Raw genomic sequence first — 12,824 nt, 5'->3', positions numbered from 1 at the left:
TGGGCAAGAGGTTTGCGGAAGACCTCTCACCTGAGCAATTGGTTTGATTTATTCCTTTCTTTCAGTATATTTCCTTTCCGCCCATTCCCCATAGGGCTAAGGGCAGAGTGCAACATAGGTTAAAACAATAAAATACAATAAAAAAAAATTATTTAATCCAAGACTGAGGTGAAGGGCTCTGCCATCCCATGGGGGCTCTGGTGCTGGCATTTATTATTTCTTAGGGTTGCCAACTCTGGGTTGGGAGATTCCTGGAGATTTGGGGGTGGAGCCTAGGGAGGGTGAGGTATGGTGAGGAAGGGACCTCAGTGGGGTACCAGGTTGCAAAATCCACCCTCCAAAGCAGACATTTCCCGCCAGGGCAATGGATCTCTCTAGTCTGAGAGCAGTTGTATTTCCAGGAGCTAGGCCTTTTTCTTTTTTTAGCAGAAATACACAGGAATGCAGTTCCAGCTGGCTTGGCATCAGGGGTGTGGCCTAATATGCAAATGGGTCCTTGCTGGGTTTTTCCTACAAAAAAGCCCTGTGTGAAGCAATGGTGATATCAGGGGGGGTGGCCTAATATGCAAATAGGTCCTTGCTGCGTTTCTTCTACAAAAAAGCTCTGTGTGAAGCAATGGTGGTATCAAGGGGGGTGGCCTAATATGCAAATAGGTCCTTGCTGGGTTTTTCCTACAAAAAAAGCCCTGTATGAAGCAATGGTGATATCAGGGGGAGTGGCCTAATATGCAAATAGGTCCTTGCTGGGTTTCTTCTACAAAAAAAGCCCTGTGTGAAGCAATGGTGGTATCAAGGGGGGTGGCCTAATATGCAAATAGGTCCTTGCTGGGTTTTTCCTACAAAAAAGCCCTGTGTGAAACAATGGTGATATCAGGGGGAGTGGCCTAATATGCAAATGAGTTCCTGCTGGGCTTTTTCTACCCCAAAAAAGCCCTGCCCGGAGCTTTCCAGAACATAACTGGAGGTGACCTTAGTTTCACGGAATCACCGAGTGAAGGGCTCAGGCAATGAAACCAAGCTGGATGGTGGGGCTTCCACTTCTGCCCTTTGTAGGATATGCTATTTCCCCGCATGCACTCCAACTCCGTCAGACTCAGACAGTCACCCATCAGTCCCGGCCTGCCCTCCTTCCAGCCACAATCAGCCCTGGGTTTTTATTAAAGAATGCCTCAGTGTGTTATCTGGGAAGGGCAGAGGCTTTGGCAGGCTTCCTGCTTCTCCAGGCCACATTAATTCTTGTCTCTCCCCCCGCTAGGCTGCTGGCATTTATAAGCCTGTGGCACTAATGGATCAAAAATCGCCTCCTTCAGCAAGATCTTTTTGATCAGCCGCGGCCGCTTAATCAGGCTCCCAGCGCCGAGAGGGTCAAGTGTCCTCCTAGAACCATGATGTGCCTTAATGTCCATCCACTTTGGGTTTTAATTGAGGTCCGTCAATGTCACCAAAGCGACGAGCCCCTTTTAATATCAAAACGGGCGCCCCTTTCTCCACCTATGCACCTTTAGAAGAAGCAGAGCAATTACTGGGTACCGAATACTGGCAGGTGATAGATGTGCTATCAAAATTGTATAAACAGTGTGGAGATCCCCCCCCCCCCGGCCGAAAAAAGAGGTTTCTTTAAAGCCCACCATTGTATCATCTTTAATACAATTGTCTCATTTTCGTCAACTTCGACAGGGAGTCGAGTAGGGTTGCCAATGCCCAGGTGGGCTCACAATTTTAATGCCAGGAGCTCACAAAGCAGAATTCCTGCTCACAAGACTCTGCAGCTTAGAGGGAACATTGCTCACCACCTCTCTAGATGGCTGAGCCCACTGTTGAACAACTCTTACTATAAAAAGTTAATATCCAGGCAGTACCTTCCCACCCTTCATTTAATCCCGCCCTCCTCTGCTGCCAACAGAAACAGCTTCCTGCCCCCCCCCCATGTGACAGCTCTTCAAATACTTAGAGCAGGCCTATCCCCCCTCAGCCTCCTCTTCTCCAGGCTGAACATTCCCAAGTCCCTCAGCCTTTCCTCGCAGGGCTTGGTCCCAGGAGTCTCCCATCCTGGATCTTCCTACTGTGTGCCATTCAAAGGGGCTGACATTTCAAATCAGTCCCTTTCCAATGCTGGCAAAGACCATCAGCATATACAGTTCGAATGGCTACCAAGTTGAGAAATTCCTGGAGATTTGATGGTGGACCATGGGAAGCAGGCACGGTGAGTGAGGTTCTGTCGCCCGAAGCAGAATCGCAACATGCGCCCCCCCCCAGTAGTTTTTTCATGTGCGTATTTTGTGCGCGGCGTGATGACATCACCCAGAGGTGACATCACCTTGCTGGGTGTTCGGCGCATCCCCTCCACAGCGCTTGCTGAGTTCGGTGGGTGCTGTGGATGGGAAGTGCCATTTTTTCTTGGCTTTAAGGGGTCGGGGGAGCTCCCCTGACCCTTTAAAGCCAAGAGAAAACACTTGGCAGTTTTCCTCCACAGTGCTTGCCGAGTTTGGCTGGCGCTGTGGATGGGAAGTGAGTCCAAGGCTCGAGGACAATGTGAGCAGGGAGGGGCGCCTGCCCCTCACCCCTGCTGGGAGCTGGCACCCTGGCACTTGCCTGGTTTGCCTACTCCATGCGCCATCCCTAATGGGAAGGGCAGGGCTGGGAAGGGAAGGGAAGGGACTTCAGCAGGATATAAGGTCATAGAGTCCACCCTCCAAAGCAGCCGTTTCTCCAGGGGAACTGATTTTATAGTCTGGAGGAATGTTGTAATTCCAGAAGACCTGCAGGCTCCACCTACGCAATTAACTTGCTGACCAGATGGAGGGAGCAGTGTTCCAATTTTGTGCATAAATTTGTGAAAGATTTGAACATTGTGAAATTCTCTACACATATACTGCAACTTCTGCAAGACACCCCCTGGAGGAAGGACCTGGTGGTCTGAAACGGGCTTTACCCTGCTAGCTGTCCGTTGGAGCTCTTTTAGGATTCATGTCTTTGATTTATTTATGATTTGGACTGATAATATGCACATGTGGTATGTAAAATGATGAGGTTGCTGAATGGCACTTTTTTTCTCATATGAATCACATGTTGTAAATATATTTTTCACAGAGTGGTTTTGATTTATTTGGTCCCACCTGAAGGTTGACAACCCTAACAACTATGCTATGTCATGTGGATGAGGGCAGAACTCTCTTTGATTTTGAGACTCCGAATTCAAGTCTTCGAATACCAGACTGCAGACTTCTAGTTTGTGTCGAGCAAGGTGTGTATGGATTGAATCAAGACAGAGAAATGTGCCAATCTACATTGTACAGATGTGCTCCATCCAACCCAGCTTCTGTTTGCAGAAGGTTGAAACGCTTAGGGCTCTTTAGCTTGGAGAAACGTCGACTGAGGGGTGACATGATAGAGGTTTACAAGATAATGCATGGGATGGAGAAAGTACTCGTGGGCATTCGATGAAATTGCTGAGCAGACAGGTTAAAACAGATAAAAGGAAGTACTTCTTCACCCAAAGGGTAATTAACATGTGGAATTCACTGCCACAGGAGGTGGTGGCGGCCACAAGCATGGCCATCTTCAAGAGAGGGTTAGATAAAAATATGGAGCAGAGGTCCATCAGTGGCTATTAGCCACAGTGTGTGTGTGTGTGTATATATATATATATATTTGGCCGATGTGTGACACAGAGTGTTGGACTGGATGGGCCATTGGCCTGATCTAACATGGCTTCTCTTATGTTCTAAAGATAAACATGATTTAGATCGAGCGGGGAAACAAACCACAGCAGGGAGAAGGGGAAACATAGAGACCCTTTGACTCTTGCTCAAAACAAATAAACTCAAATGTTTCCAAAGACGACCTGCCACTGCTGGGGTGCAGCAACTGGCAATATATATATATATATATATATATATATATATATATATATATATATATATATATATATATATATATATATATATTTTAAAAAGTTAAATCATCACATAATATGATGGTAATGAGATTCTCGGGAAATCATTATGTCTCTGTCATAATGGTAATAAAACGGTGTATTTGTCTCTGTTCCTGTTTCGCTGGGAGAATATGCAGATCTGCCAGTCCTCATTTTATCTTGATGGAAACAAAACCCATTAGCCTAGGTGCTGTAGATTTTAATGAGGGAGACATACCGGAAAGTAATCCGGGTCAATGATAATGAAACAGTTGCACCTAGCTGGAACTGATAAAAATCTAATTATGCCCATATCAATGGACGGCTTCAGATATGCGCGGCGTTGATATTCCTGTTTTAGGAAGGCATTAGTCGTTTTCTACCTAAACGATTCCAGATAATTGGGGAGGAACGGACAAAGGAGGAGGGGAGGTGGACATGTTTCAGTTTTGGAATAATGTGTGTGTCTGTGTGTGTGGGAGAGAGAATATTTCTTTGGGGGAAACAAAAAAAGTGTGAGTGCTTCTCTCTCTCTCTCTTTAGTGCAGCAAAGGTTTGGGTTTTTTTTTTTTTAAAAAAATCCAGATCAAAACATAAAACGCATCATTGAGCAAAACAAATCGACAGGGTTAGGCAGCAGCTTGGGAAAGGTGTAAGTCTCGGTAAGTTCGGGGCCAAGATAAAGGAAATAGAGCAGCCAGCCTTAAGGACTGGAAACACAACTGGTCTCCACACTATGGCAATCAGTCCCACTTGAGAAAATGGCTGCTTTGGAGGTAGACTCTATGGTACTACACCCCACGGATATCCCTCCCCTCTCCAAACCCCTCCCTCCCCAGGCACCCCTTCCAAAACTCCAGGAATTTCATGGCCCAGATCTGGACATATGAAGCTGCTTTATACTGAATCAGACCCTCGGTCCATCAATGTCAGTATTGTCTTCTCAGACTGGCAGCGGCTCTCCAGGGTCTCAAGCTGAGGCTTTTCACACCTATTTGCCTGGACCCTTTTCTGGAGATGCCAGGGATTGAACCTGGGACCTTCTGCTTCCCAAGCAGATGCTCTACCACTGAGCCACCGTCTGGCAACATAAGTAGCTGGTAAGCAGGGGTGGGATTCTAGCAGGAGCTCCTTTGCATATTAGGCCACGCCCCCTGATGTAGTCAATCCTCCAAGAGCTTACAAGGCTCTTTTTTGTAAGCTCTTGGAGGATTGGCTACATCAGGGGGTGCGACCTAATATGCAAAGGAGCTCCTGCTAGAATCCCACCCATGAGTAACACCATCACAACAGCGACTTTTGAGTGATGCTGTGGTATTTGGGCAAAATCTCTGTGATAGAAGCCATTTTTACCATAGAGTTTTTACTCAAATACCAGAGCGTGACCCGGATGTCACTTCCTGTGTGATGTCAGCACCATGGCCTGGGCCTTTCTCTTTCTCTGGGTAAGTCCTCCCCACCACCATCCGTGGCAAACCTGGCTTCATAATATCTCTGCATCCACAGGGTCCATAAATCATATCCTCCTCTCTCCATTTTGCCGCAGTCTAGCAACAGAAGAGCTGTCCCCCTCCGACAGCCCTCCCCGCCTGCCGCTCTGCACTTGGAATAACCTTGACTTGCATCTAAACATTTATTTGAAGAGAACATGTGTACTTGTGGATTAAGGGATTCGGTCCCGTCTGTGGGCTTCGTCCAATAAACGGATCCTCCATTGCAAAATATTTGCCTGCCTTAATCTCCCTTCTTGCTGACAGGTTATATAGCTGGGCCGCTTTCTCCTTGATGGGTTGGGAGATTAGGGTACGCGATGCTTCTGTGTTCGCTTTCAGATGCACACTCTTAAAAACCAATGCTCGCGGGTCCAGGTTTTCCCCAAGGATCCCTCACAATACAGCCCTAAGCTCCTAGGGAGAAAGTGGGACAAAAAATGTGACAAATAGATTCAGGGGCCATTTTGTAGAAAAATAGGTGGTGGAGCTCATTAGCATATGCCCCCCCCCCAACCAAAAGCAACCCGATGCAAGAAAGGAGAGCCCTGGATGAGTGAGGCCTGCTTGGGCTGGCTAGAGTTCCAGCAAACCCAAGCAGGCCTCACTCTCCTGGGGCTCTCCTGGGCTGCCTCCCCCAGTCAAAAGGCCAACAGGCTACCTGCCACCCAAAATCACACAAGGAGTGGAGAAAGGGTGGCATGGGTTTCTCCAGGGGTTAATGAGGGCTGCTGGGGTGTGGCAAAGCCCCTGGTGGCTGGCTGGCTGCCCGCTCTCCTAATCCAAGGATTGTTATGCAGCTGCACCTCCTATTCAATGGACAAGGTAGGTGGGGAGGAGGAGGGGGAACTCTCAGAAAGGTTCAGGAGCTGAGCTCCTGTGAGCTCCTGCTGAATCTGAGGCCTGAATAAATTATGGTTGCCCCCCACCCCCCCACCAGGGGCAGCAGGTAATCTCCCCCCATCAGGCTCCATGCCCTCCAGGCCTCTGTGGAAGCAAGAGGCAAGGGGTGCGGAGAGACAACACATGGTGTTGTGACATCATTTACAGTATGGACCAGGAGATGACATCATGGCACTCTAGGAATATGTGCGTCTCTATGATAGAAAGCCATAGAGATGAGGGAATTCCCAAGCGCATCGTGACATCACTTCCAGCTACAAATCAGCACCTTCACTGTTGGAAGCACATCTCATATATTCTCACAATGATTCTGACAACCGGACTGTAAGATAGACCAATATTACGATCCCCATAGCAAGTGGGTTAAGGGGACTGGGGAGGCAGGGACATGGGGAGTGCTATCACGATGACAGCATGACTTCATTTCGAAAGTAAACTATCTCAGAGTCTGAGCACTCGCCCCACCTCCCACGGCCCCCCTGCAGCCTGCAGGCCCCTTTGACAAAGCTGCGGGAGAGAGGCAGAAAGAGGCAAACTTGGCAATGATGCCAGCAGCAGCCTCACCAGGTGAGTTGAGCTAAGAGCAAGTTGTGCGTGCAGGCTGGGAGGGCTGCAAGCAGGGGGCAAACCGGGAGAGAAGCCATCCCGGGGGCCCTAAAGGTGTGGGGCCCATAGGCCAGTGTCTATTACGCCCGGTGCTGGGGTGCCTGAGCCCCTAGGCCGAACCCTGCTCCTCTGCCCCTCCCTAAGACATCACTGCCACCCCCCTTGGGAGACCTCGGCAAAGGACAGCAGCGGCACGAGGTGTGGGGAGAGGGGGCACCTTGTGGCGCCCCTAGGCCAAGTGGTGTCCTAGGCCACCTACTTGGCCTTCTCCCATGTACCGGCCCTGTCTACTATGCTTAATTGTTAATCTGGCTCTGTAACCCATCCAAGACCTTGAGGGCCAAACTTCTACCAGAACAATTCCGTGGGTCCTGGGTGGTCTCGACTCTAGGGTTGCCAAGTCCAATTCAAGAAATACCTGGGGACTTTGGGGGTGGAGCCAGGAGACTTTGGGTGGAGCCAAGATCAAGGTTGTGACAAGCCTAATTGAACTCCAAGGGAGTTCTGGCCATCACATTTAAAGGGACGGCACACCTTTTCAATGCCTTCCTTCCATAGGAAATAATGAAGGATAAGAGCACCTTCTTTGGGGGCTCGTAGAATTGGATCCCCTGGTCCAATCTTTTTGAAACTTAGGGGGTTATTTTTTGGAGAGGCACTAGATGCTATACTGAAAATTTGGCGCCTCTATCTCAAAAGACAGACCCACCCCAGAGCCCCAGATACCCATGGATAAATTCTCCATTATTTCCTATGGGAATAAGTCTCCATAGGGAATAAAAGAGTTCCCAGCAGACATTTCCTTCCCTTCCCCCGCTTTCTGATGACCCTGAAGCGGGGGGAGGGCTTCCAATCCAGGGGATCCCCTGCCCCCACCTGGGGATTGGCAACCCTAGTATAAGGCCATGATGTTCACCTTCCAAAGTAGCCATTTTCTCCAGGGAAAACTCAGCTCTCTAGGAGGACATGTCTTCAGGGGAAGTCTGCAATAAGTGGGACTATAATGGAACTAATATTAGCCCTATCACTACATTATAATCATGGCAAAATAGGACTATAAAGGGGGTGGTTGGGAGAATGTAAAACTATCTGTGTGCAAAGATGCACATTTAAATAGAAATCTGCAACCTAACCAGTGTTCCAACTCTAAGCTGAGTTGGTATGAGCTAGCTCTCAGATTTTTAGCCTCCACTCGCACATTTTTGCCTTAGCTCAGGAAAGATAACCCCAGAGCACACTAATTTATGCAGTGGCTCACAACGTGAATGCCAGTAGCTCACAAAGTAGAATTTCTGCACACAAGACTCTGCAGCTTATTGGGAACATTGAACCTAACCCAAGTAACTAGTTATTGACGTGTATTTATTTATTTAGACCAAAGGTGTTGAGCTCACTTGCTATGAGGCTGGATCTTCACCTTGTTGGGTCAGGCAAAGTGTGTCATAAAACGTAATGCCAGGTACTTGAGATATAAACTTTATAAAAGACACAGACAAACAAAAAGATTTTTTTTAAACTTAAAATAAAACATGAGCACTCTTGCAATATTTTTTTTTATTTAGCCGTGTCTGATAACTGACGCCTCTTGCTCTGAATTATTGCAACAAAATCTGGAAAAGTCTGTGCTGTAGTAATCTTGAGTATGCTGTTTGGGTGTTGTCCAGGTGTGTGTCTCTAAGTTGCAAACCTACTTTTGATTTATTGACATTCACTACAGAATCTCTTGGTCAATGCTTTGAGCCTGAGACCCACGGGGAAACATGAAAAGGCTGGGCATAGTGAGCTTTTCTACATAAGTTGCTTCATGTGCTGGTCAGGCAATGGAGAAAATAGAGGCTTTACTCTGTAGCTCCTGTGCGACTGAGCAAGCCTAACAAAGCAAGCTGTGATGTGGAAGGAAGCGAGAGAGAGAGAGAGAGAGAAGTTGCTGGTGGGCCTGATAGGAGCCCTCCAGGGGGCAGATCTGGCCTTTAAGCTGCATGTTGGACACCCCTGATTTAGACCCTGCTTTTCTGAAAGTGAATTTTGATATCAAGTTCCTCTCCTCCATTTTATCTTTCCAACAACAACAACCCTGTGAAATAGGTTAGGCTGAGAGTTGACTGGCCCAAGTGAGTGGAGTGTGGGCTGTCTGGGGGTGGCCGGCAGTGAATTGGAGCCCCTGAAATTGGGGGGAATCTTGCCCCAAACCGCAATTCTGGCAGCCCTCCCTTTTTCACCTGGACTCCAGGTGGATTATACAGAGTGAGTCAACAACATTCATCGAACAGTGCAATAGGATTAGAGCTATCGAACCAATCAGGGATCTAAAACCAGAACTGAAGCAAAGCCTAATCATTAACATGACGCATTAAATTATGCAAAATTACCCACAGCGGGGCCGGTGCATCCCAGTAGACCAGGTAGGCCGTTGCCTAGGGTGCTAGATGGCCTCGGGGCGGCCAGTGAGCACCCCCTCCCTGTGCGCACCCCACTGCCCCTTGTGCCCCTTCCCCCCCCACACTGTGCTTGCCCTTATAGCCCGCCTCTCCGCCACCCTCCTCCAGGCGGCAACAGGGAGGGGGTACTGGCTCAGCGTGGCACTTGGAGTAGCTCAGCGCCGCACTGTCCGCTGCCACCACACTTGCCCCTTGCTGCCACAGGCGTGGGGGCAGGGGGGTGGGGGCTTGGAGCTCCAGAAACCTGGCGCCAGCCCTGCATAGCGGGATCCTACTCCCAGCGACCTGTACCCCCAGATGTATAGACCACAGTCCCTAACCATTTATCCAGGTAATAACTTTGTGAACCGTTCTGAACAAGACGACTCTGCTACTTTCGTAGAAAAAGCCCTTTATGATTGCGGTTATGGATAAAATGAGCTCTCTATAGATTTGGAAACCAACAGGTCTGTTCTCTCACCTCTCCACGCACGCGCCTCGTTCCATGCTATTGGCTCTCTGTTTGCACACGTAATTTACTCTGGTTATGTCACTGGATTGTAAACACAAATATTTCACCTGGGAGAGCCGTTCTTGGTTTACGGAGCAGACTTCCCAGTTGGAAAATGAAACATATGGCGTGTGTTGTGTATCGAATACAAGGGAAAACAAGCGAACCTCTCAATATGGAGAGTTAACAGATTGACTCTTAATTAAGATCAGATGGCCCCCACAATGAATCAGGCACTCTGGAAGCTGTTTTGGTTACCCTCGTCTCACCCGAAAAGTTATTTTAGGAGGCCTGATGGAGGGAGGGAGGGAGGGATGGCAGTGTGGTCTAGTTAGATTGTATCCGATCGCAAAAGCTAAATTGGATTGGTACTTGGATGAGAGGCCACCAAGGAAGCCTCTGCAGAGGAAGGCAATGGTCAACCACCTAGGGCAGGAGTGTCAAACTCATTTGTCATGAGGGCCGAATCTGACATAAATGAGATCTTGTTGGGCCAAGCCATGTCAGGTTGGGCTGGGCTATCTGCATACCTATTTATGATTAGGTAGCAGAGATATAAACTTTATAAAGGACACAAACACATTAAGAAAAAACTTAAAACAGCCTTAAAATATTAGCACTCAGTCTTAAAGGTGCTTTCTTTGTATTTCTCCCATGGGGCCCAGGGAACTGGGCAAAGGAAGCTCTGGCTCTTTCCTTCCTTTCCCAGGGGACCAGGAGGGGAAGGAACCTCAGCCAATAGAAGGAAGAGAGGTTTGGCTCAGTGGTTCTGCTGTGCTCAGCAAAGCAAGCTCTCCTTCATCTCTTCCTCCCCAAGGGAGAAGCCTCAGCCAATGGAGAAAATACAGGTTTTGCTCTGAAGCTCCTGTGCTATTGAGCAAGCCTGGCAAAGCAAGCTGTGCTGCAGAAGGAAGCAAGAGAGACAGCCAGTTGCTTGGAGGCCTGATAGGAGCCCTCCGGGGGCCTGATTTGGCCCCCGAGCCACATGTTTTACATCCCTGAACTAGGGTTGTCAGCCCCCCCAATGGATATGGCAACACAAGTGGAATACACGGAAGGAAGTGAAAAACCTGGTAAAGCCTCCATGTAGGAAATAAATTATACCCAACAAAATCTATATTAAGCTCATACACACTTTAGGCATTTATATAAGCAGTTTTCTTATTAGCTATAGATTAAGCAAAAGTCAGACATGAGCAGTAACAAATAGAAGAAACCATCCCATCCAATTGCATAGATAAGATTCACCACGGCTTTTTTGGGTAGAAAAAGCCCATCAGGAACTCATTTGCATTTGAGGCCACACCCCCTGACATCACCATTGCTTCACACAGGGCTTTTTTGGGTTGCCATTTTCTCCTGGAGAACCGATCTATGAGGTCAGTTGTGATTCCAGAAGGACTTTAGGTTCCACCTGGAAGCAGGCAACCCAAGAGGATTTTCAGAGGGAAGGGACCTCATAGATGGGGTTACCAACCTCCAGGTGAGGCCTGGAGACCTCCCCCCAGGATTACAATTGAGTTCCAGGTTACAGAGCTCAGTTCCTCTGGAGAAAATGGTTGATTTGGAGGGTGGACGCTATGGCATTATGCCCCCTGTCTTCCCTCCCCAAACCCCACAATTCCTGGCTTCACTTCCAAAATCTCCGGGAATTTCCTGACCAAGGGTTGGCAACCCTACAGGGGTAAGAATGTCACAGACTCCACCCTCCAAAGCAGCCATTTATCCCCAGGGGAACTGATCTCTTGTCATCTTAAATCGAATAAAATAAATAAATCTTAGAGTTGCAAGGTCTTACCCAGCTACTGGCAGGGGAAGTGACATCAAGCCGCCAGGCACATTGCACACGGGACACTCTAGCATTTGGGTAAAAAACTATGGTGCCATAGAGTTTTAACTTGAATGCTGTGGCATCCCACTCATGACGTGTCTGGTATGATGATGTCACTTCCCAATGATGTCATCATGCTGGGCACTTTGGGCACCAATGGAGCTTTTCGGGGACAGGGATCCCCCTGCTGGACAGTTCTGTGATGGTGGGTTGGAGACCCCCAAACTGGGCGAAAACCCACCCCCCCGGTGGGAGGCTGGAGTGGGAACTCTATATCATCTGGAGACCAGTTGTAATTGCAGGAAAACTCCAGGCCCCTAATTGGAAGTTGGCAACCTTAACTTCATCTAAACCAAGGGCTGAAATCCTATCATTATGTGATGCTTTCCCACCATAAAGATGCTGGAGACAAACAGGAAAAATTAGTTTGCAAGCACTAGTCTTTAACAGAAGAATAATAAAGAAGCCCACCACTCACCAAAGTTGAGGGGTCGCAGCTTTGCCTCTGAATAAAATGCAGCTTGTTCTCATCCCATTTCTGATAGCTGGGGTGATTGCGACGAAGCAGCAAAGGCTGTTTTCAGAGCTGCCCCAGCGCTTTCGTTCATGGCGTGCAAACAAGACGGAGAATACAAAGCCAAGTTCATTTTGAGCTCCATAAGGAGGATGAAGGAAAGTGCTTGCCAACAGGTCCGGAAAAACAGGGAGGAGAAACCTGAAAGAGACACGCTCGTGACACAGCCACACAAACCCCATGTAAAAGGATTGCTAGGCTAGCCTCCAGGTGGGGCCTGGACCCAGAATTGCTACCAATCTCCAGAGATCAGTTCCCTGGGAGGTAATGGATGCTTTAGAACAGGGTTGACCAAATTTGTTTTAACATAAGAGCCACATAGAATAAATGTCAGATGTTTGAGAGCCACCAGACAGGGAGGGAGGGAGAGATGGAAAGAAAGCAACTTTGATTTTAAATGCATTCTCTAACCTGCAGACTGGCTTGGTTTGGAGAAGTGATTTGAAGAGAGAAATGCCATCTCCAAGCCAGCTGAGATGGTGGTGGGGGGGGAGGGGGGTTTGAGAGCCACACAATATGTGTGAAAGAGCCACATGTAGCTCCCGAACCACAGTTTGGCCACCCCTGCTTTAGAGG

The sequence above is a fragment of the Heteronotia binoei genome, chromosome 20, assembly GCF_032191835.1.
Source record: "Heteronotia binoei isolate CCM8104 ecotype False Entrance Well chromosome 20, APGP_CSIRO_Hbin_v1, whole genome shotgun sequence".
In the NCBI taxonomy this organism is placed as follows: domain Eukaryota; kingdom Metazoa; phylum Chordata; class Lepidosauria; order Squamata; family Gekkonidae; genus Heteronotia; species Heteronotia binoei.
This window is presented reverse-complemented; position numbering follows the sequence as displayed.